A 25,325-nucleotide genomic window follows, 5' to 3' on the forward strand; every position below is an offset into this window, starting at 1 on the left:
CTCTAGTTTCTTCTACAAATGCATTTTATTTGTCTTTTTTTTTATTTGTCTGGCTAGAAACTCTGCATTTGAGAAAACTAAAAACCACTGTATAGATGCACACACACTCACACAAACAAACAAACACACAGAGTTCAACCAAGAGCACCTGTAAATAGGTCACTCCCAGGATGCTGCCAAATTTGAAGCATTTAAAAAAAAAACAGTCACTCAAAATAAATAAATGAAAAGCAAAAATTCCATGGGGTATGTCCAATTCTTAGTCAATTTACTCTAAACTGCTGTAAACTAGTGGCCTGGATTTCTGTTAATATAATTAAATATTCCATATTTATTTAACAATATACTTCAGATCTGTCCAGTGTCAAGAGTCAACAAAACAATTCCGCTAAAAAACACAGATGGAAACACATTAAAGCTACAGTTGGCATTCATTTAATGGCTAGGTTTTTCTATATAAAAAACATAAGATGGTGGGAAGGTAGAAAAATTCTTTCTGCAAAGGCAGAAAAATGGAATGGCTTGAAAAAGTACTTGATTGATGTGTGCGTGCGTGTGTGTGAGAGAGAGAGAGAGAGAAAGAGAGAGAGAGAGAGAGGCTATAAGGTGTCTGAAATTGCATCCTTAAACTTTGAGTTTAATTCTTAGGCCCCGCGCGCCTGCACGCCCCGCTGCCCATCAGCTGCTGGAAAGGGGCCCTGCCAATGCGAGGCCGGGCTGGCTGTGGGAGCTGAGCTCTGACGGGCACCCCGGCCGTAGCTCCTGGGAGGCCGATCAGGTGCGTGGCTGCGCGGCCGGGCTCTTCTCCGGGTCCTCCTTCCCTTGGGGCAGCTGAGCCATCGCTCTTTTGCGGCGTTTCTGTCCCCGGAGCATCCCGAGGCCGAGTTCGCCTTCAATCCAAAGGACAGCATCACTGCTCCCACTGAGAGCAATGTTCTTCACATTATAGGTGAGTTAGAAATACACACAGTAATCATGTGTCAATATGTCACCTCTTGTGTGTGGCCCGGGCCACACATGAATTTACTAGGCTTATATACTGTTTGTTGTCCAGCCGCATGCCTTTCTGAATAATTATATTTAAAAATATTACATTAAAAATCAACATAACACAAACACACACGTACACAAACATAGAGATACACATGCACATATATATAACTCACACACATATAGTATACTTAAGCCTAAACTGTGCATAGGGACTACCCAGACGGCTGAAAAAAGTGATTTCTGACAGGTTCTCACACTTTTGACTGGTCCTCACACGTACAACTATCTTTACATTTTGCACCCTATCTTGTAACCGTGGTGAAGAGAAGCAGTTGTGAAATGAGTGATATGGTTGTTAAAAATGCTGCAATGGGCATAAATGTGAGGATGGTCATAAGTGTGAGGACTGGTCAAAAATTACTTTTTTTAGCCCTCTGAGTAGTTTCTATGCCCATAGCCACATCCACTCAGTCACATGAGCAGTTAGCCACGCCCACCAGTCACATGACCACCAAGCCACACCCCAAAATAAGCCACGCCCGCCCACCCCCCCCACCCCCCCCGTGGCCCGGGCCTTTGCTTATTTTTCTGTATTTGGCCCTCACTCAAAAAAGTTTGGACACCCCTGCTGTAAAGTATAGGGACGCGGTGGCTCAGGGGCTAAGATGCTGAGCTTGTCGATAGAAAGGTCGGCAGTTCAGCAGTTCGAATCCCTAGTGCTGCCGTGTAATGGGGAGAGCTCCCATTACTTGTCCCAGCTTCTGCCAACCTAGCAGTTCAAAAGCACGTAAAAAGTGCAAATAAAAAAAATATGGACCACCTTTGATGGGAAGGTAACAGTGTTCCGTGCGCCTTTGGTGTTGAGTCATGCCAGCCACATGACCATGGAGAATCTTTGGACAGTGCTGGCTCTTCGGCTTTGATATGGAGATGAGCACCGCCCCCTAGAGTCAGGAATGACTAGCACGTATGTGTGAGGGGAACCTTTACCTTTACCTTACCTGTAAAGTAGAAAGTGATCAAGTTGCCAAGAAACTGGTAGTTTTTAAAAAAGTGATTGTTTCAAAAAATGTATGAAAGTTTATGTGCATAAGAAATTATAGTGTGAAAAAGTACATATTGTCAGATAAGAAAACCTCTAAATACACAGTAGCAATTGGTAAGCTGTTAATGACCAAACACCAGGCTTTTCTAGCACTTCCTGTTCGTCTTGCACTCACAGATGTTTGTCCCATGTGCAATTAAAACAGAGGAGATATGACATTGCACTGTTTTGTGCCCATGTAGAAGAGCTATGTTTTGGACCAGGTACTAACTTATACTAACTAATAACTTCACTTATAGAAGGGGCTCTAGTTTAGATCTTATCGAATTCAATTCCCATGTGAGCAACTTGTTTACAGTCCTCACGACATAGTCAGAAAATGTCTAACTTTTGAGACTCTAAAAGTTGCAGTAATTGAGTGCCACATATTCTTGGCTCAACTAACATGATTGTTTGCAAAAGGAGACACTTGGGACTACTTGCACAAATGAAAAACGTATTTTTGGAATTCAGCCTAGAAGTTTGCTGCTTGTCAATCAGCTGCTGATGTCCTGCATTTGTAAAGCATACACATATTACAGTTGCTATCCTTCTTTAACCTTACTTAGGAAACTAAATGGTATACAGCCTGTTTCCCCCCCAAATTTGTCACCCTTTTATGAAAGGATATGCAACAAATCTAGGTAAGGAGTACTGTATTGCCTCAATCTCGAGATCAACACAGATAAATAATATGAAAAATAATCTAGCTGTTCTGCGTAAAAATAGGTATAACTTCAGTCCAATATCAGCTTGCAAGAAGCAACTATAAGCTATTTCAGACACAGGCTTGAACCAACAATGTCTGGAAGAACTTGGCATTCTTATTCCAAAACTACTTGTGCCTATATTTTTTTAAGTGCTCTGGACCAAAAACCCAGACTGCATACCAGAAGTCTAGGAATAGGTTGTTTTCTTATTTGCATTAGGTAAATGTAAAGTCTATAAGTCATTCCTCTGGCTGTTTAGAAAATCTCTAGTTTCTTCTACAAATGCATTTTATTTGTCTTTTTTTTTATTTGTCTGGCTAGAAACTCTGCATTTGAGAAAACTAAAAACCCCTGTACTTCAAATATAGATGCACACACACTCACACAAACAAACACACAGAGTTCAACCAAGAGCACCTGTAAATAGGTCACTCCCAGGATGCTGCCAAATTTGAAGCATTTAAAAAAAAAACAGTCACTCAAAATAAATAAATGAAAAGCAAAAATTCCATGGGGTATGTCCAATTCTTAGTCAATTTACTCTAAACTGCTGTAAACTAGTGGCCTGGATTTCTGTTAATATAATTAAATATTCCATATTTATTTAACAATATACTTCAGATCTGTCCAGTGTCAAGAGTCAACAAAACAATCCCGCTAAAAAACACAGATGGAAACACATTAAAGCTACAGTTGGCATTCATTTAATGGCTTGGTTTTTCTATATAAAAAACATAAGATGGTGGGAAGGTAGAAAAATTCTTTCTGCAAAGGCAGAAAAATGGAATGGCTTGAAAAAGTACTTGACTGATGTGTGCATGCGTGTGTGTGAGAGAGAGAGAGAGAGAGAGAGAGAGAGAGAGGCTATAAGGTGTCTGAAATTGCATCCTTAAACTTTGAGTTTAATTCTTTTGATTTAACATGCTTCATTATTGGAAGTCTGCTCTAGGCTTTTTTCGGTCCTCCCACTCCTACAGACTTCAAAGCAGTACATGCTTGAATTCCCAAATATATTAGCCTAGTTCAAATTATCATCTTAAGCAGCAGTTACTGCCCATCGATCAAGAGGAAAAAAGCAGAAACACACAACACACACACTGAGACCCCTAATAAGATTAAATTAAAGCAATACCACAGGACTAAGACTAGTAAAGACACTAGCTGTGCCTTCTTCATCTGAACGTAATCTCTTTGCATATAAACGACTATTATTGATTCCCAATTTTTTTGTCTCCACAAAGTTAAAAATAACTGTCAATATTGATGTCACCAATATAATAAAACAAACAATTGGAAATTATGATCTAGTTCAGCAAACCTATTTACTCTATTTTAATAGGGTAATAGAATTTCATTAACATAAATTAAATAATCAGGCTACAGCTACTATTATATCATGATAGTGGCATGGAAATTCTTACTAACCCACCATTAAAATATTAGTGGGGATGAGACAACAGCAGAGGGATCTGATTGTCCACTATGTGAAAGCTGAACCAAACAATTCCTGGCCAGCACTGAGCTGAGGCAAACTGAACTATTTTGATGGTAATTAGCAAGTGGACGCAGATAGGAAAAATCTGCCTTAACACTACAAAATCCACAAACTATAATTAAAATAGCAATAGCAACAGCACTTAGATTTATATAGCACTTCACAGAACTTTACAGCCCTCTCTAAGCGGTTTACAGAGTCAGCGTATTTCCCCCAGCAATCTGGATCCTCATTTTACCCACCTTGGAAGGATGGAAGGCTAAGTCAACCTTGAGCCGGTGAGATTTGAACTGCCAAACTGCAGCTAGCAGTCAGCTGAAATAGCCTGCAGTACTGCACTCTAACCACTGTGCCACCTCATTTATATATTTCTATCATCTGCTATTCCTTTATTTCCATTCTAATTCCTCATTTTTTTAAGTGTGATATAAATATTATTTGATATGAACATCCATTTTCCATAATTCATCACATTGAGCACTCATATATCCAGCCCATCAGTGTTTAAGCATCAACAAATATGGGACTACCATTGAAAAGTAAAGATATTGAAGTAGAAATTTTAAAAAGTGCTTAGTTTACACTGGAATACAGCATGCCTTATCTGGCATGTTTTAACTAATATGTGAAGTTTTTAAAAAAGTTCACTAATTAAAAGTTTGCGTTAATTAGGGAAATACACATGCAAAACTCTATAAATTGATAAAATGCTATACAGAAGTGTGTATTAAAAATCTTTGCAAAGGTTGTGTACATTGGGCAAAGTGCAAAAACACATATATACATCCATATTTTTGTGGCAACTTTAAAAATCACTTTATTACACTAATACAGGAATAGGATAAAGGAGGTCTCACTGTAAAAGATCAGAACCTTAAGAAGCCAAATAAATAGATTCGCCCATACTAAGTCCCCATGGCACTAACTGCAACAATATATTTGTTAGAGTTAGGTTTATCATTTGACTCTCCTCCAATAATTCAATAGGGCTTGTTCTTCATATTTGCCCCATAGCAGCAACCCTGTCAGATAGGATTGGCTAAAAGAGAGTGGCTGTCCCAATGCCACCCCTGTATTTCCGTGAGGTGAAAGGGAATTTTTTAATCTACTCCTAGTCTGACAATTTACCTACTACATCTCACCATCTATCATTTCAATGCTAAGAAAGGTCAGCTACCTGGACTGGCAGAAAAATCATTACTGATCTGCAAATCTGCAGTATTTGCTTCATAAAGAAAAACACAACATAAATGTATATTTTTAAGAGCAAACATTACACAGGATTATCGCCTATAGCTTTAATCTATTTGTAGTTTATTATAGGCACTACAAGTACACTTGAGCATATTCTGGAAAAAGTGATTATTTCAGCAATGTAAAAACTTTTTTTTGCTGTTTCCTACTTTCTCCTTGCAGAATCTTATCACACTTGTACAATATAAACCGCTTTAGTTGTTGCACAAAGGAAATAGGTCAAGATTATATATTTGAATACCTATATCTGCTTGCCAAGAACTGCTAAATATCAGGCAAAATGAAGATATACTCAACATCTTAATTAGACTGAACAACAGAAAATCAATCAATCTACTAAAACATCTGTTGAGGGAAACCTCAAAAAAAACAAAACCCATTCACTTTCATGTCTATATAGATTACAGCTTGTATCCCCTCCTAGATGAGTCATAAAGTGGTAAGATTTTTAAAGCCATTTTAGATGATACCTGTCAAAAAAATTAAATCAGTCCAAAAAAAAAAAAGCAGGAAGTTCCTCCTTCACCAACATACTTTTGGCATTAAAAAATGTATGTAAATGTTAAGTTAAACTTTTCTATATTGGCCTTCAATACAAAATGTCCATGCCATTTTAATAAAACACAAGAAAAAGTGAAATTAAATATAATCAAGCAAGATAGAGACTAAACGTCAGAGGTCACAACACCTATAAAAAACACCTAACAGGCAAGTCATTTTGGAAACAGAAAATTCTATAGCAAAACACTGCCTAAGAAAGATCCCCTCATTTCAGATGATGGGAACTCACAGTGAAATACCACTGAGCAAAATCCTCCTCAGCTACAACAGGCCTTTATCCATGGAAGCCTCCATAACATCTAAGGGACCATAGAAGGCACCTTCATCTTCCAGAATTCTCCACAACAGACACATTGGCTGTGAAATTCTGGGAGCTACAGATGACACAGCTAGAAAATACCCAGGCTAAAGAAGAATGTGTTTCCAAAAACAGAGCACCATTTTTCACAAATAATGCCCCAACACTCAACAATTGTGCCTTGTTACAACTGACTTTTAAGTTTCTAAAGTTCAAGTTATTTCCTCCCCCACCTGTCCATAAATCCTGCTTCAAAGTGGACTACAGTGAACTATTATGTCTTTCAAACAGCTGAAAAGCCTCTCAAGTAAGATACAATGGTGAATGATACTGAAAATCTGTCATAATCACCATCTGTCACCAACCCATATCAATGGCTTTAAAAACCTTATCTATTAAACGTACTTTCATTTTCCACAATCTTATTTTTCTACCAGGCCTATAAAATAAAACAGCTTCTTCAGATCTTTAATACAGCACCTGGACAAAGCCTCATTCAGGGAACTATGTAAGGACGAACAAATAATTCAGACCTAGGTGTTTTTTTGTTTTTTTTAAAAAAATGCCCTCTTAAGTTTTGTATGTCCCTCACTGTGGTTTGTGCAGTGGGGTGAGGTGTTCCTGGGGGGGATGAGCAAAGTATTCCAAGAGTTTAGATCAAAAATATATTCTTCTAGCAAGATTACTCAAGGTGTGGCAGTCATCCCAGCTAAAAAAACAAACATCTATACTGTTGGGTAACAGCAATATAGGAAGATGCTGGAGATGGATTGTTTATCCTCACATAGTTCCCTGAATGAGGCTTTGTCCAGGTACTGTATTAACAATGCAAACAATGATAAACCACTTCTTTATTTTACCAAGGAGATTACATGAATAGACAAGGTAAAAGTAACTGACAATATAATGATGAATCATGGTCCTCTCGGATTGGTTGGCATTCATCCTGTTGAGGAATAGCCAAGAATCTTTTGGAACAGGGGTCTCCAACCTTGGCATCTTTAAGCCTGGCGGACTTCAACTCCCAGAATTCCCCAGCCAGCTTTGCTTTGCTTTGCTGGCTGGGGAATTCTGGGAGTTGAAGTCCGCCAGGCTTAAAGATGTCAAGGTTGGAGACCCCTGTTTTGGAATACTAATAGTGTTTATGAGACAGCTAGATTAAAGCCCTTTGGATAACTAGTTGTTACATTACTCTGAAAGAAAAGAAAACCTGAAGTTGCAAAGATTGAATTACAATGGAAACGTGGAGGCTTTTATAATTAAAAAAGTTAAAAAAAAATTACAAAGGAGAAAAACTAATCAGCACCAACATATAACCAAATACACATCCAGCAGAGATTATTACTCAATCATTATTCTGCCCCAAGTCCAGGGAGAATAGACCAGGGGTCACCAACTTTTCAGACCGCAGGGCCCACTACATTCATAATTTTAAATCCCGTGGACCACTAATATGAATTTTAAAAAAAGATAAATAGTATTTAGTGCAATATAAAAATGCAAATAATTTTTCTGCAGACCATCAAAAATTTTCCATGGACCACCAGAGGGTGACCGCTGCAATAGACAGTCTTCAATAGCTTCCTAAACATCATCAGGATGGGACCCATCTGGATCGCCAGAGAGTAAGCACTATGATAGAGAAGACTGTCCAGTTTCTCCAAGACAACTCTACTTAATTGATGGCCGTGTGCATAATGGCTGATCACACTAGACAAGCGGAAAGAACCAGGGATTAATAGTTCCTCAAATAATCAAGTCCATAGCACAAAGAGCTTTGTAAAGATAACCAGCACCTAAAAGCTAATTGGTAACCAGTGCATTTTGTTACTTGAGCATAAGAAAGTATGTCCACCACTGCCCGTGCTGTTGCATTCTGACCAGCTATAGCTTCCAAATGGCCGTCCAGTGTAGCTTCATGTAAAGTGTGCTATAATAATCCATTTATGAGCTTTCTAAGGTGTGAATGACCGTTTGAAGGCCCACCTGGTCCAACTAAAGGTATAAGTGGCACACTAGAAGTACTTATGCAACAGCCCTCTTGCCTATAGCTATTACCAGCTCTTTGAACAGTTGTGAGTCCAATATAACCCCCCAAGCATGTACTTGGAAAAGCTCAACACAGTAAAAAATGAATGAATCAATTATACATGACATCTTAGGCATCAGCAAATTAAAAGAGACCAGAATTGGACATTTTCGGTCAGAAAAATCACACTATTTACTTATCAGGCACTAAAAAACATATAATAGTATCAGGGGACTATTGCATATATACTTGGTCACAAGGAAGTCAACAATTGAATAATACTAATTACATTTTGCAAACAACCCTTTTAATAGGATAATCATCCAAATTTATGCTCCAATCTCTCATGCAGAAGAAGAGGAGGCATACTAGAATTTATTATATGAATTTATGTAGCAGTCCATTTCCAAGGCAGTCAGCACAGGATTAAATCCAATAAGAGCAAAAACATAAATAAATGTAGTAATACAATATTAGCATAATGGACTATGAGGACACTATAATCCAGACATACAATCACAGTTTGGATAAGGAAGGGGAAAAAAAACCACTGACAACCTCATTCAATTTGCAGGCCCTAGACCCATGATGGTGAACCTATGGCATGCGTGCTGGAAGTGGCACTCAGAGCCATCTCTCCGGGCACACCAGCCGTCGCCTGTTGCTCTTCCTTGTTCCGGCGCGCACATGTGGAAATGCCAGAAACCAGAAGAGCAGTTCCCTGGCGCACATGTGCATGCTGGGAAGCTGAGTTTCTGGTGCGCGTATATGCGCCGGCCAGCTGGTCTTTGTGCACATGCATGCCAGAAACCAGAAGACCAGGTGACAGGCGGGCATGCACACACTGGAAACCAGAAGCTCAGCTTCCCAGTGCATATGCACACCAGGGAGTTGCTCTTCCGGATTCCGGTGCTCCCCCCTGCACATGCGCACGCTCCCATTTCGGCACTCGGTGACAAAAAAGTTCGCCAACACTGTCCTAGATATTCTACGACTATGAAATGTTGACAAGATTGGAGTTGAATAAATTAGAATACATTGCTGGCTCTCAGATGTCTTTTATGCAACCTTACATATAGCTGATTTCTAATTCAAACTTCAATTATATCAGCATACCATTTAGAAAGTTTATTTTTTCCATATTTTTCCATAAAGTCCCCCTGAAGAACTGTACTAACAGCAATAAAGCCAAGGCAGTATTAGTCCCTTCCATCTGTTACTGAAAGTAAAATAGCTGCTTTCTACACACCTCTGCTTCAGGTTTCACAAATTTAGTTAATCTTCTATCCAGAAATACAGAGGTTTTTTACCTTCCGCATATGTTACCCAATTTACTGCCCAGTAAAATTTTTATAAATTGTCACTACAACAAAGTTATACAGCAGCATGACCTCTTGGAGACAAATCTATTGTATAAGAATGTGGTCATTAGTTTGTGGAAAGCCAGAGATAGTTGATGGTGAATGCATCCATTAACTCCACTCTTGGCATTTTGTTTCATTTTCACAGTAAACAACTACATCAGAGACAATGTGAAACAGCCATTTACCATAGGGGGGGGGGTCTTGCAATGAATATGGTAAAATACATGGCATTCATAGCCCAAAATAGATGGTGTATAATTAAAAGGCTGGTTCTGGATTATACATCATGCTCCTTTCGTTGCTGAACAATGATGATTATCTCCTCATAATGGTACATCATGACCAGAATTCATTTAAAAAGTATTAAAATACAGTACACTGGAGCAGTCCTGCTGAAAAATATTGGAAAAAGAAATCTTAGTGAAAATCATTAGTGAAAAGGAGTTTAACAATCCTGGAATGGCTCTGGTATATACAAAAGGACTATAGTATTATTTTAAAAAAGTAAGAACGTGTCTTGGGATATTAAATAGGATTAAGCCCTTTATTTTCAAAACACCAAGGCCCTAATGAACAAAAGGGCAATAAAGCAAGGCTAAGTATTTCTAAACTGAACATAGCTCTCATTATATGAGGGGATCTAATACAGGCTAGGCACTCCAGATGGCAACAAGAGCTTAAAAACGGATTTTATGTATATATAAAAATAATTCACTATTTTGCACATGTGTAAGAATATTCCTTCAAACAGAACTACAGATCACATAGTGTAGATATACAGAATATGGGAAAATACATGTGAGATGAGATCAGCTCTATTTTTTATTTTTAAAGAAAATCTGGCTGTTGAAGATATTTATTTTTATTTATTTATTTTGTCACAACAATATATGTAGGTATCATAGAAAAAGATTATATAGTCGCGAGCTTAAAACACACTTATTCATCTGCGCAGGACTGGATTAGATTTTAAATTTATTGGTTTTAACGGGTTTTATTATTTATATTGTTTTTTAATAATTCGGCTATGTAGAATAAGTTTTTTAATTGTTATTTTAGTCTGTATTTATATGTACTTTTTACTTGCCTGTGAACCGCCCTGAGTCCCTAGGGAGATAGGGCGGTTTATAAATATGAAAAATAAATAAATAAAATAAATAAATAAAATATAAACACATATATGAGTAAATATAGGAGGTATAAGCATATATATATATATATATATATATATATATATATATATATATATATATATATATATATATATATATATATATATATATATATTTGTTTTCTGAGGTTTTCACGGTGTTTGTATATAGGTCTTTGGTTGTTGGGTTTTCTCGTGTAAAATTGGAAGTGTCTTGGCGACGTTTGACGAAGTCTCATTCGTCATCTTCAGGCTTCAGCCGTGATCTTCAGGCTTCAGCTTGCACCAAGCTGAAGCCTGAAGATGACGAATGAGACTTCGCTGAAACGCCGCCAAGACACTTCCAATTTTACACGGAGAAAACCCAACAACTAAAGATATATATATATATATATATATATATATATATATATATATATATATATACATATATATATATGTACATATATATATATGAAGAAGAAAAGAAAAACAATAGGACAGGAACGGTAGGCACGTTTGTGCGCTTATGCATGCCCCTTATGGTCCTCTTAGGAATGGGGTGAGGTCAATAGTAGAAAGAACAATAGTGAGGTCAATAGTAGAAAGAATATCAAAGAACTAGCTTTCCAACTACAATCTCTTTGCCCATGAAACGGCATTCTCATTTTTAAAGAGAATCAATTCATACCCAGAACTAATTAATGTCCAACTACAACCATGGAAGGTACAACCAAGAAGACTTTCAACTTCAATAGAATTTTGAATTAGTGACAGCTGAATTAGTAGCAGGTCCATGCAACAAAGCAAATTCAGGCGATTCGGTGGAAAAATGTGCATTAAATGAGATAATGTGCCTATTTTATCATTTGATAATCCAAAACACAAATAAACAATCTGCACTATATACTAGAAAAGAAGCACATTTTTTTATAACATATCTGTCCAAATATGGTAGGATATCTGCCTCATTGTAAGTTCTGCAAACTTCATTTTACCAACAATTTTTCTAAACCAAATCCTATTTCTACACATTCCTGCAAATTATTCCATATACAGTATTATGTGAAAGCAAAGCCAGATACCATGTAAAACATATGCTGCTGACATTTAAAAGACAGTAAGTGAAAGCATCTTGAAAATAAAAAGATGCTTTGAGCATAAAATCTAAAAATCCTAACAATACTCTGTACAGAATTTTGTATTATTCCTTCAATGAGAAATCTACAACAGAATACAGGTCACACAATTGGGCATTCATTTAAAGTTCAGGCTAGCTCAGTGTTTTCCATATGAAAGAAAAAGAATGAATAGGAGTATTGTAGTGAATTCTCGAATATGTTCTTTATTTTAATAGTTAAAATTTGTCAGTACATATAGATAAAACCTAAGTGCTTATATGCTAACTATAATCATTAGAAAACTGTTTACAAAGACGTTGATCAAGATATTTAAAACGAAACAATGACATGGATTTCAGCTATATTACATTGCATATTATACAGGATATTAGATCAGATATAAAATCCTTTGTGAGTCATCCCTAATTTAAAACACTGGGACTATTATTGAAAGGAGAAAACCACAGTAACATTCATAATAAGTCAAACAACTTGGCAAAAATTATATAGTAACTTTCAGCAATTTGCCTATTTCAGCATCAAAAAGAAGGTTTGCCTTTGAACTTCATTTATAGTGCAAGAAACATTTAGCAGGCGTTCTCTAGGAATTTCCTACAAAGCCCACCAAAGCTAAAATAAAAATGAAGTTGACAGTTATTATTGAGTCTGTCATTTGCACCTCTATAACTGTCTGGTTCGGTTCTGCAACCCAACAAGATAGACACAGACTTCAGAGGATAATTAGAACTGCAGAAAAAATAATTGCTACCAACCTGCCTTCCATTGAGGACCTGTATAATGCACGAATCAAGAAGAGGGCCGTGAAAATATTTACAGACCCTTTGCATCCTGGACATAAACTGTTTCAACTCCTACCCTCAAAACGACGCTATAGAGCACTGCACACTGAGAGCATATGCACCAAGACAAATTCCTTGTGTGTCCAATCACACTTGGCCAATAAAAAAAAAAAATCTATTCTTCTCAATTGGTAGAGCACTTCCCAACGCTTTATTGTGAAAAATCAATAGCAGCTTGTTTTTACCATTAATTTATTTGATTTCAATCACATACAATTGATATGTATTCTATTTTTATTATGTTTATTAATTTTCCCCTTTTATTAAAAATTATAAGATAGATATAAAAATTATAAGGTATCATATTCCATAAATGTTGTGATTCACCAACCTTGATACAAAACATGGTCATTGCTTCAAAAAGCTTTTGCACAAAAACCTTGTCCATTTTCTAGATTCCACATAAACCAAGATTAGTAGAGTTCCACAGTGAAACACCAGCTAAAAACCTTCCCTAGTTTTGTAAGAGTCTCAAGTTGGATCCAAGTCTTTTAAATCTGTCACAATTTGTTTTTGGACAGATCTCAACAAGCAAAAAGCAGTATCAATCGCTTTTCTCTGTAAGTCACATTGGTGATGCTAGGTAAGTCCTTTTTTAATACCGTAGTTCTTGTAGGAAGAAATAATTAATGACAGCTGTCCCTCATCTAATCCTTGGGCTGCCCCAGTGGATAAAGAAGTTTCAGATTCACAGCTCTGTTTCACCTCCATGCACTCAGCAAACTGCCCCACAGGTATTCACAGATATAACCGAAGCCTCAGGAATAGAGTTCGTCATAACTTCTTTGTCTCTTAGATGGCCATCCAAGTGACTTTGGATATTTCTCCTTGTTCTGTCTAATGGGAAATTAATATTCCTATTTTTTATATATTGCTATTTACTGTATCTCGAATGAAATTCACTACTGAATATAACTTTAAATTAAAATTTAAAAATTCTTTTTTTCTCCTAGGCTTGTGTGGTTGGAGTGCCTTGTAGGGTGTTGCTGTTGGCCAGATTTGCCAACAATACTGCAAATACTATTAAATTGGGGACAGCTGCTATATACAAAGAAAGAGTTAGGAATTGGACTGGACTGAAGCGGGGGGGGGGGGTTGTTAAGTGAAATCTGGAGGTTCCACAGGGATAGGGAGAAGCAAAAAAAAAGGCATATTTGCAAGGGAAACAGCTACGGTATGTACATGACACAAACAAAAGATTAATGGATAGGCTAGGAAAACAGAAAAGAAATATGTTTCTAGATGGTACTAAATATTTTCATCCAAAGAAAATAAAATATTTGCCCAGACAAATCCCAAAAAATAAAATATTGCCCAGGTTGAATCAAAAGGATACAGCTGAATATTTCAGCTTTTTCTTTCATTGTGTAGCTTTCTCTCTACAAAACTATTTCTTAGATATTAAGAATGTTTTAAAAGCTTATTTTAAATTTCATTCCACCTTTTGATCAACAGATGAGTAACATAAAATTAATGAATTAGTCAAAGGGAAAACTAAGAGTGGTTTCTACACAAGCTATTTGTGTTACTCCAGAATGCTCTCTAGAGCAAGGGTCTGCAACCTTGGCAACTTTGCAACTTGTGGACTTCAACTCCCAGAATTCCTCAGCCAGCACGCGCTAGAGCTGTCTGTTCTCATGATCTGTGTTCAACTGAACGCATGTATTTCTGCAATAACTAAAAGTGTTTCCATCTGAAGCAATGAGGTCCTGCAGAATTTGCACACTGTCTCTCTTCCCACCCAACTTTGCACTTTCAATTCACCTAGCATTTGATGCACAGGTCCTTAAAGGGAAAGGTGCCTTGGCAGCTTCACAGGTCATACTTCACAGGAACTGTTTAGATCATTTTTGCATATCATCAGGCACTATATCCTGCTGGTTTCACTTTCAAATGCAATAGGATTTAAGTCCGACTGGTTGGTCTCTTTGTAGATTCTTGCATCTGTTTCCTTGGTGATAGACAAGGAAAAGAAGTTGAGGGAAAATTGACAAGAATTCTGCCTCCCACCCCTTTTCTTTTACGGCAGTCATCCAGCTGCAAAGAGTGCCATGCTGTTGATTGGAAAGGTTTTTTTCCCCAAGTGGCTCTGTTTTATGCATGGCTGAGGATGATGGGATTTTTGTTCTTTCAGAACCACCTTTTCTCCTCTAAGGCAACTTTTACCATTCTGACCCGAGTGTCTGTCTGTAAACCTACTTTAGAATTTACACTCCTCCCTCCCAATTCCAGCCACTTCAACATATCACTATGGTTACAGCTGCTAAGAAGAACTTGCATAAGTACCAACAGCATTCTGCCTTTCACCATCACAGGTAAAAATAGATTTTTAAACGCAACGAAGGAAGGGTGTCTTGGTGGTTTTGCAGCTATTCTTTGACAATTAATTGCTTAGGGCTTTGGATCATTCCTTGTCTTTTTCTTGCTTTCCAAGATCTACATTGGTAAAGATGACCGCATTAGTTGGCTTCAAAAGAGTTTGCAGGGATTCAGGAATGGAAAAAAAGTGCCGTGTGTAAATTCTCCAAAAAAAGAAAAAGAAAAAAAATCTCTGCAGCCTAGAGTCTGAGACCATGCTAAGTAGGGCATCAGAAGAAACTTTTCATCCAGAACAAACGAAATAATCAGCTGCTTAAAGGTCAAATGAAACTTTTCTCAGAAGCAGAAATATACAAGGATGACACCAATCGAACAAGCCATATTTGGGGCATACCACATATCTCCAGGACCCCACCTGTCAAAGATTAGAAGGCAAGCTTATGAGAAGCCACTTTGCTAATGATCTCAGTCAGCTGTAGGACACGATCATTTAGTAGGAAAGAAGTCTTTGATATGTCATTTACAGCTCAAAATATTACTCCAACTTCTTAGAAACCAATTGGATATCCTGTAAAACATGCCAGAGAAACTCTCGGCTAATCAGGGATAAATAAGCTTCTTATGACTAAGGGGTCACGTTAATATTTATGGGGGGGAAGGGACACAAGGGGGTGCAGGTGAGAGCACTGAGAACATTTATTATAGTTTTCATCTGTTCTCCAGCTCAAAATAGCATTAAAAAATGTGCCATCCCTTTTCAATTTAGAAGCATTGACCTGGATCATGTGACTTGTCACCCTCCCAGATAAACCACAGAAAATGTGACAAGCTGAACTAATTCTACTTTACTTTAAGGCTACATTGACAGAATCTTGCAAGGTCTGAAGGCACAAACTTCAGACTTCCACTTTTAACTTCTTGATTCATTAAGATGGGTATTTTCTAAGTTTCTTTCTCTGGCCATTAAGTGACTGTGAGGCTTCTGCCTCTCTTGACTGATCGTTTCCTGGGCAGCATTTCCCCAAGGAAGGTCAATCATACATTCTATTATAGAACCTTGCAGATATAGGATTATTCTTTTTGGTCCATTCTTCTTAAAAGTAATGCTACGCCAGGGAGGGGCATTTATGAATGACATGGAAGAAACCTTCTCAGACCAATTCATAAAATCATCTGCTACAATGTCCTACCTGTCAATGACTATTTCAGCTTCAACCACAACAATACACAAGCACACAATAGATACAAACTTAAAGTGAACCGCACCAAACTCGATTGCAGAAAATATGACTTCAGTAACAGAGTTGTTAATGCCTGGAATGCACTACCAGACTCTGTGGTCTCATCCCAAAACCCCCAAAACTTTAACCTAAGATTGTCTACTGTTGATCGCACCCCATTCCTAAGAGGTCTGTAAGGAGCGTGCATAAGAGCACCAACGTGCCTACTGTCCCTGTCCTAATGTTCCCTTTAATTGTATTCATTTTATGTATTCAATTCATGCTTATACTTATATATTATATAATATGTACTCGACAAAATAAATAATAAAAAATTTTTTTTATTGATTTACAATCAGATTTGCTTACAAAACTGTCTTACAGGAAGAACCAGAGAACCAGAGAAGCAATATTCACAAGTGTCATTTTCCTCATAACTGTTATTTTTCTCTAGGAAAGGATTTAAGCCAGTATTTCCTTCTTTTCACTTCCTTCAGCTAACCATTTTGTTTGTGGCAAGTGAAGTATGATAAACTGGGAACTGGTTTTCATAGGATACCTTCACAACTAGGGAAGATGTATATGACACAGCCCCATGACACAAATTAAATAGAATGGTATTTGGCAGATACTTACTCGTTTGCAAAGTGCTGGCTATATCAGTAATATTTTTGTTAAATCCAGTCTAGAAACAATAATTTATGCATTTATTCACATTTATTCTACCCTCTGGAAGTAGGAAAAGCCTATCCACTCAAAATTCCAGTTGAACAAAAAAGAGGTCAATCAAATTCTTTCTGCCAAGAAATGACATCTTGCAGAGAACTCAAATAAGCCTCTTGAAATTCTGGCTATCTGTAGTTTGAAAATAAATACAAGGAAAAGGAAAAGTGAAGTTTGCCACCTACTGCCCAACAGCATAACAGTAAAAACACTGTATTAGCTTTGTATTTTCAAAACTCTAGAGATTGTTTCTCCTTTCATTGAATATTATATATTTTCAATTACTAAACACAATATACTTTCCATTTTTTTCTCCTTACAAATACATTAAGATAATATTATTTCAATTCGCAGGGCCAAAAGAAACACTATTAACTAAAAAGAGTATCATATGAACACTGCATAATACATGTGATAGGATTACAATAAAGTTTATTATAGCATACAGCCTAGCAAGGAATCCCTTTGAAAAAAGGCCAACAATGTCATGTGTTCAAAAAAAAATATGTCTGCCATCAAATTGGAAACAACAGAATAATAAAACAATAATTCAGTTTCACATAAAGTTGAATACGACTGTTTTTGCATTTTCAATTAAAGGCATCAAAAAGGTTATGCTAAGCAGAGAGCTCTGTAGGTAAGCATACAACAATCTTGTGTCTAGAAGCTTATACTGTATGTCTCAGTGGACAAAAGGGTGTTTAGTGGTGTTTTAGAGTTCTTTCTTGCAAATGCCTACAATTCAAGATAAAACACAGGGTTCTCTGAGGCTTTCTTTAAAAATAGCAATTTTGATTTCTGAACATTTGAAAAGGGGCTCAGTTTTCACAAGGTATTATTGAAAAGCTGGGAAGAATCCCTTAGTCTATTTTAGCCATGCAGATTAAAGGTAATCTGAACTTCAATACTCTGAATTTATTTGAATGAGAACTCTTCAAGCAGTGCTGACTGAATCCCCTCTTTGCATTCTTTCCACATTTTGAATCTCAAATTCCTTGTGTCCCGCTTATGAATACACACACTAACTTCTGATCAGTTTAAGTAGGGTTCAAAAGATCAGTAAGCGATCAAGTAAAATTGTCAGATATACTCAGCGACAGTACAGAGTGAGTCAGCTAACTCACATAAAAAGGGTTTCAACTCAGCCATGCATAAGTTGGCAATTTAGGTTTCCACAATCAATTCGAACCGATTCTCATCCGTCCATCCTGCTAAGCCACAGTATCGGGCCCAGAGAGTCTACAAATGGTAGAATCCATATGGACTATGTGCATACTTTTTAAAAAAAACTTTCAATTAATATAGCTGAACCCTTAAGCATAATCTTTAATAAAGCCTTCAAAACTAGTTCCCTTCCAAAACTCTGGTCTCTAGCCACAGTCATCCTTATCTTCAAAAAAGGAGATCCAAGCCTAGTGGAAAATTACAGACCTATCTCTCTATGCTGTGTCTCATGCAAAGTAATAGAATAGAATAGAACAGAACAGAACAGAACAGAACAGAACAGAACAGAACAGAACAGAACAGAACAGAACAGAACAGAACAGAACAGAATAGAATAGAATAGAATAGAATAGAATAGAATAGAATAGAATAGAATAGAATTTTTATTGGCCAAATGTGATTGGACACACAAGGAATTTGTCTTGGTGCATATGCTCTCAGTGTACATAAAAGAAAAGATACGTTCATCAAGGTACAACATTTACAACACAATTGATGGTCAATATATCAATATAAATCATAAGGATTGCCAGCAACAAGTTATAGTCATACAGTCATAAATGAAAAGAGATTGGTGATGGGAACTATGAGAAGATTAATAGTAGTGCAGATTCAGTAAATAGTTTGACAGTGTTGATGGAATTATTTGTTTAGCAGAGTTATGGCCTTCGGGGAAAAACTGTTCTTGTGTCTAGTTGTTCTGGTGTGCAGTGCTCTATAGCGTCGTTTTGAGGGTAGGAGTTGAAACAGTTTATGTCCAGGATGCGAGGGGTCTGTAAATATTTTCTTGATTCGTGCAGTATACAGGTCCTCAATGGAAGGCAGGTTGGTAGCAATTATTTAATGGAATCTATCATAAACCAATCCATTACACTCCACCTTGAAACAAACAACCTTCTCTCTAATAAACAATTTGGTTTCAGAAAAAAATTGTCTTGTAACTTACAACTTCTTCACTGCAAAAACATATGGACTACCAACCTTGATCAAGGTAAAGCAATAGATGCAATCTACATAGACTTCTGCAAAGCTTTTGATTCAGTAGTACATGATAAACTACTCCTCAAACTAAAATCCTACGGCATTTCGGGACCTCTTCACAATTGGATAAACGCCTTCCTGTCAAACAGACAACAAGTGGTCAAAATTGGCAACACTATATCAAATCCTGTTCCTGTCAAAAGTGGCGTTCCCCAAGGTAGTGTTCTTGGTCCAACGCTCTTCATACTATACATAAATGATCTCTGTGACCTCATTTCAAGTTATTGTGTTCTCTTTGCACAAGTAAACTATTTAATACCACTAACAATACTTCTACCCTTCAAGAAGACCTCGACTTAGTTTCCGATTGGTCTAAAACTTGGCAACTCCAAATCTCTACCAGCAAATGCTCAGTCTTACATATTGGAAAAAAGAATCCTATCAACAAGTACAAACTTGATGGTCATTACCTTACTGATGACCCCCACCCTGTCAAAGATCTTGGAGTTCTCATATCAAATGACCTAAATGCCAAAGCCCACTGCAACGACATAGCAAAAAAGGCTCTAAAAGTAGTAAACCTAATTTTATGCATCTTCTTTTCCAAAAACTCTACACTACTAACTAGAGCATACAAAACATTTGCCAGACCTATTCTTGAATATAGCTCATTAGTCTGGAACCCACACCACATCTCTGACATAAATACAATAGTACGCGTCCAGAAATATTTTACTAGAAGAGTTCTTCACTCCTCCGAAAACAACAAAATACCTTATACCACCAGGCTTGAAATCCTGGGATTAGAAAATTTACAACTCCGTCGACTTCGACGTGACCTGTGTTTAACACACAAAATCATCTATTGCAATATCCTTCCTGTAAATGACTACTTCAGCTTCAATCGCAATATTACAAGAGCAAAAAATAGATTCAAGCTTAATGTCAACCGCTTCAAACGATTGCAGAAAATATGATTTCTGCAACAGAGTTGTTAATGCTTGGAACTCATTACCTGACTCCATAGTCTCTACTCAAAATCCAAAAATCTTCAACCAAAAACTGTCTACTATTGACCTCACCCCATTCCTAAGAGGACTATAAGGGGCGTGCATAAGAGCACAAAAGTGCCTACCGTTCCTGTCCTATTTTTCCCTTTATTATATCAAATTAATATAGCTAATGCATATTCTTTACTTATATATATATATATATATATTTTCTTCATGATATGTTTTTTTTACTTATCACAATGTTTATGTATACTGTTATGACAAAATTAAATAAAAAAAAATAAAAAAATGGGGGATGGTACGCGCAGGAGAAGAAAAAGAAACAGTTTTCACTTTATTTTGTTCTTTCTCAACTGTCCTTTAGCCTTTGCTGGCTGAGGGACTCTGGGAGTTGAAGTCCACAAGTCTTAAAGGGACCAAGGTTGGAGACCCCTGCTTTAGGAGACTGAGAGACTTTGCAAAGATGGCACAGGATGGGGGAATAGCTTAGGACAGTGATGTCAAACCTTTTAGACACCGAGTGCCCAAACTGCATGCACGTGCATGCCCAAACTGAAAGGTGTGTGTGTACGAACGCAGACATGCGTGCATGTGCAGACATGCATGTGCACATGCGCAGCAGAGACCCGATGACCAGCTGGCCAGAGGGAGGGGGGCATCCCAACACCAGAAGCACAGCAAGAGGTAAGATCTTTTTCTTTCGTGAGCTTCTGTTTCGTTGTTTGCAGGGAAACAGAAGCTCACGAAAGAAATGCCACGGAGATCTGACCTGGAGCAACAGTGCACGTGCCAGCAGAGAGGGCTCTATGTGCCATCACGGGACTAGGAGAATATAAAATACGGACATTGCCCCAAATCACATCCTGTTTCATAAACATGAGCTCTCCCATTTGCAAAAACACTACTTAAATCTGGTTACATTCTCTAAACGAGTTTTTCTCAACCTTGGGAAATGTAAGATGGGTGCACTTCAACTCTCAGAAGTCCGCATTCAATTACCAAGCTACTCTAAAGGTGAGTAGACTATAGGATGTCATTAGGAAACCATTCAGATATGAAAGGCCTGAAACGGAAGGCATGTAGAACTGTAGCTCACATCAATCCCACACTGCATAGCAGCCGGGGATAATAGAAAATTAGAATCCAACATCTGAAGGCCACATGTTGCCTATTCATAATCTAACTGAAGTCTCATAAAAGATATAAAACATTTAACTATAAATGCAATCCCATTTATTTACATATTTTCAGCTTTTAAATTTTTATATATAATAATAGGGACTGCAATAACTAAACAAACTTCACAGAAGAAACACTATGATTTATATATAAAGCGCTACTTTGTATATACAAACTTTTACCATTTTTCTAAAGCAGTCAATTTCCTCCAATTATGCTGTGCTTTGATAACAGCATGTACAAAGAGATATTTTTAACATCGGAAGATGAAACTGAACAAGCACATAAATTAACTAATTGTCCAAGAGACAGTATTAATTCTATCTTTAAAATTTGGTAAGATTACTTTTGACAATGACCAATCAATCATGTCCTTTTCATTGCTATGCTTCCCCCCCCCAAATACTGTTATTCTTGCTTTTAAAAATTCACTGCAGGTCCCTTCCCTTAAATTTTGCCATTAAGGCAAATTCTGGTCCCAGTTATGATCGTAAGTAGATGACTGTCTGTAGCAGAGGGGGCTGCTGCCAGTTCGGACCGGTTCGCCCAAATTGGTTGTTCTGATTCTGTGCAGTTCAGAGAACCGACAAATCAGACCACCAGCTGGCCCCACCCCCACCCATTTTTTTGGGCTGTTTTTTTCAGGCTGTTTTCCGGCCCCAAATCAGCCTGAAAAACAGCCTGAAAATGGCCAAAAAAATGGCAAAAAACCCAGGCCATTTTTTGGGCTGTTTTCAGGCCATTTTGAGGCATTTTCCAGAGGTTTTTCAGGCCGATTTTGGCCAGAAAAACTGCCCAAAAAACAGCTGTGAGAGGAAGAGAAGCTGGATGAGCCGGACCCAGATGTGTCCCAGGTCCCCTCATCCCAGAAGCAGCAACTTCGCACTCTTCCCCTCTCTGCTCCTAGCCCCCTTCTTCTCTCAGGATCGAAGAAGATGGAGACGGAGAAGGAGAAGGGGGGTGGCATTTCTGTCTGCTCCTGTTTCTGTGTGGCACTCTCCCCTCAATGCTAGTGGCCACCGCTGCCCCCTTCTCCCTCTCCATCTCCACTGCTGGGCAATCCCGTGCGAAGAAGGGGGCTAGCAGAGAGGGGAGAGTGTGAGGTTGCTGCTTCTGGATGAGGGGATACGGGAAGCGTCTGGGTCCAGCTTACCCAGCTTCTCTTCCTCTTGCAGCCAGCTTTCCCAGTCAAGCTTGATGCAGTCTCTCTCTCTCTCACACACACACACACAAACAGGCTAGATCTTTTTTTCCTTCTGCCTCCCCTCCACCAGAGACCCCTAGATTCCTCCCCCAACCCTGCCTGTCCCATACAGGTACCACCCACACGTTTAGCCATGCCCACTCAGCCACGCCCACCCAGTCAGTCATTAGGGCAGAGAACTGGTTGTTAAATAATTTAGAGCCCACCACTGGTCTGTAGCCTTTTAAATTACCCACTGTATTCCCACTGATAATTAGATCTCACACACCCTTTCTTGAGTCCGATAAACCCTACTTAAGACATCAAGGCAAATTTTCCTTGATGGCAAAAGAGACCAAGGAAGTATTCAACAGGTTTAATAGGGCCTCATCCTTTTAACCTTCTGGAAAACACTGAAGAACTGGCTTTCTGAAGTGCAGGAATGGGGTGAAACCAGAGTTGGAGGATAAGTGTTGTGGGTTACATTGGAGAAGTTTGGTTGTGGTGCCAGAGTTTTCTGTTTCTGTTTTATTCTTTTTTGTTCTTATTTCTGGTGGGGTATTGTTTTAACCTATGGTTGTAAATATAATAGTATATTTGGTCTAGTGATTAAGCTAGATCTAGTGGTTTAGCCAGGTTGGTCTAGTAGTTAAGGCAACAGGCTAGAAAGTTAGAGACGGTGAGTTTAAGTGTCTCCTAAACCATGAAAATCAGCTGGGTGACCTTGGGCCGGTTACTTTCTTTCAGTCCAACTCACCTCACAGGTTGCTGTTGTGGGAAAAATAGGAGGAGGAAGTTATTGAGTTATTTGTAAAAATAATAGAGGCAGGAGAAGGAAGGAAGGAAGGAAGGAAGGAAGGAAGGAAGGAAGGAAGGAAGGAAGGAAGGAAGGAAGGAAGGGCTTTGTAAGATAGGAGGAAGAGCCACAGACTGCATGGAAAGCATTTCAGTAGATTCTATTAATATAACCTTTCAAAATGATAGAACTAATACTCATAGTTCTGGTTCTTGTCTGGACTACCTCGAAGGGCTAACATAAATCTTGCAAGACTCAAAGTATTTCTGCCCTCCTCTCCTTTTACTCTCTGGAAAACTAGTCTCTTCTGAAATGTTCCCCACCCCCTTCTATGGACAGAATTGTCCGGTCTATGGCTCTTCCGTATGCCTTACAAGATAAATCTCACAGATCATTACAATGAGCTACCCAGAGTTCTGATTTTAAGATGAGAGCCCATATTTTAAACAAATGAATAAACTCCAGAGCTGGAAACTGTCTTGTACACCATTTGATCCAAGCCCTAAGCAATACAGGATAATCAAGAAATACCATGCTAACAAGTGATTTCTCAAGAAATAGGTTTCATTGAAACAAAATAGTTCTTAACAGGCTAGCACTCTGTTCCAAGAAAAGTACTGATTCTTGATAACAATAGCTTTGCTTGGGACCCACAAAACTGCCAACTTGTATGTTATCCAGACTCCTTGACAAGTAATGATCTTAATATGGAATTCATACCTGAATGTGATATGAAACTTTTGTCATTCTTAGGCTTTTAGGGAAAAGGCGAGAACTACTACTTCCGAGCAAGTAGGTGAGGGAGTTGGTTGAGAATGATTATTATAAGAATGTTGTTGTAATGCCTAGTACTGCCATGCCTCACATCATTTCAATGAAAAACAATGGTAACACATTTGGCATATTACATCATCTGGAGTAAAGATAAAATAATAAAAGACCACATTAAGAATTCTTTTAAACTGCAACGTGGTGTGATATAGACTGCAGAAGTAAAAATTTAAAAACAACTTAAGTGTTGGTGAGTGCAAAAGAAGTCAGAAACTCTGTTCACCTCCAAGTACAAACCTGCATTTAAAAAGTGGGTCTTAGTATAGCCAGTTGTCGGTCCTTATTTTCTGTTCCAGTCCTTTCTGAAGGAGTTGTAGATGACAATAATTTTCTTAAAGGCCTTAACCTCCTTTCCTTATTCTGGTAATATCTATGGCAAAATCACTGGCAGAAGACATTTTAACTTTCTTCTGAAGCAATGTTGGTTGCTTTAAGATAACTGACGAAAGATACCATAGTTATAAAAGGCATTAATTTTCCTCTACAGCAATCATGACATAGCTCAGATTGCTTTTGGGGTGGATCAATGTGCATCGATATCTATATCTAGGTCTATATCAACTATCTATGAATGAGGAATTCATTTACATATTTATATACAAGCATGCTGGAGAATATGGGTGACCATTGATCTAGACAATATTATCTTTTTGAGATTCCTCAGCAGCATTCATATCAATGAACTTATAAGAATCCACTTTATTTTTATTATAGCAGACATTTCATTCAAGGTCTACTCCTGATTTTCCAGCTCTCAAGGCAACCAAATTTGAATCCAACTACTGGTGCTATTATATAAAACTGTCCTGAGCTCTCTCAGTGCCATGGCTCTCCAGTACGCTACTGTCATTTATGGTCCACAAAATGCCACCAAACTAAATTCCTTGATACCATTCAACAAGTTTTCAAAGGCACTTATCCTACCAACATTGCCTTTCATTGATATAATAAAAAAAAA

General features: G+C 37.8%; 1 protein-coding gene across 3 annotated transcripts in view; it reads right to left on the bottom strand.

The window, feature by feature from the left end:
* Positions 1 to 25,325, bottom strand: part of LTBP1 (latent transforming growth factor beta binding protein 1) — a 240,885-nt gene that overhangs the window by 177,876 nt on the left and 37,684 nt on the right. The gene's annotated exons all lie outside the window — the stretch shown is intronic.

Source organism: Ahaetulla prasina, chromosome 1, assembly GCF_028640845.1.
Source record: "Ahaetulla prasina isolate Xishuangbanna chromosome 1, ASM2864084v1, whole genome shotgun sequence".
Taxonomy (NCBI): Eukaryota; Metazoa; Chordata; class Lepidosauria; order Squamata; family Colubridae; genus Ahaetulla; species Ahaetulla prasina.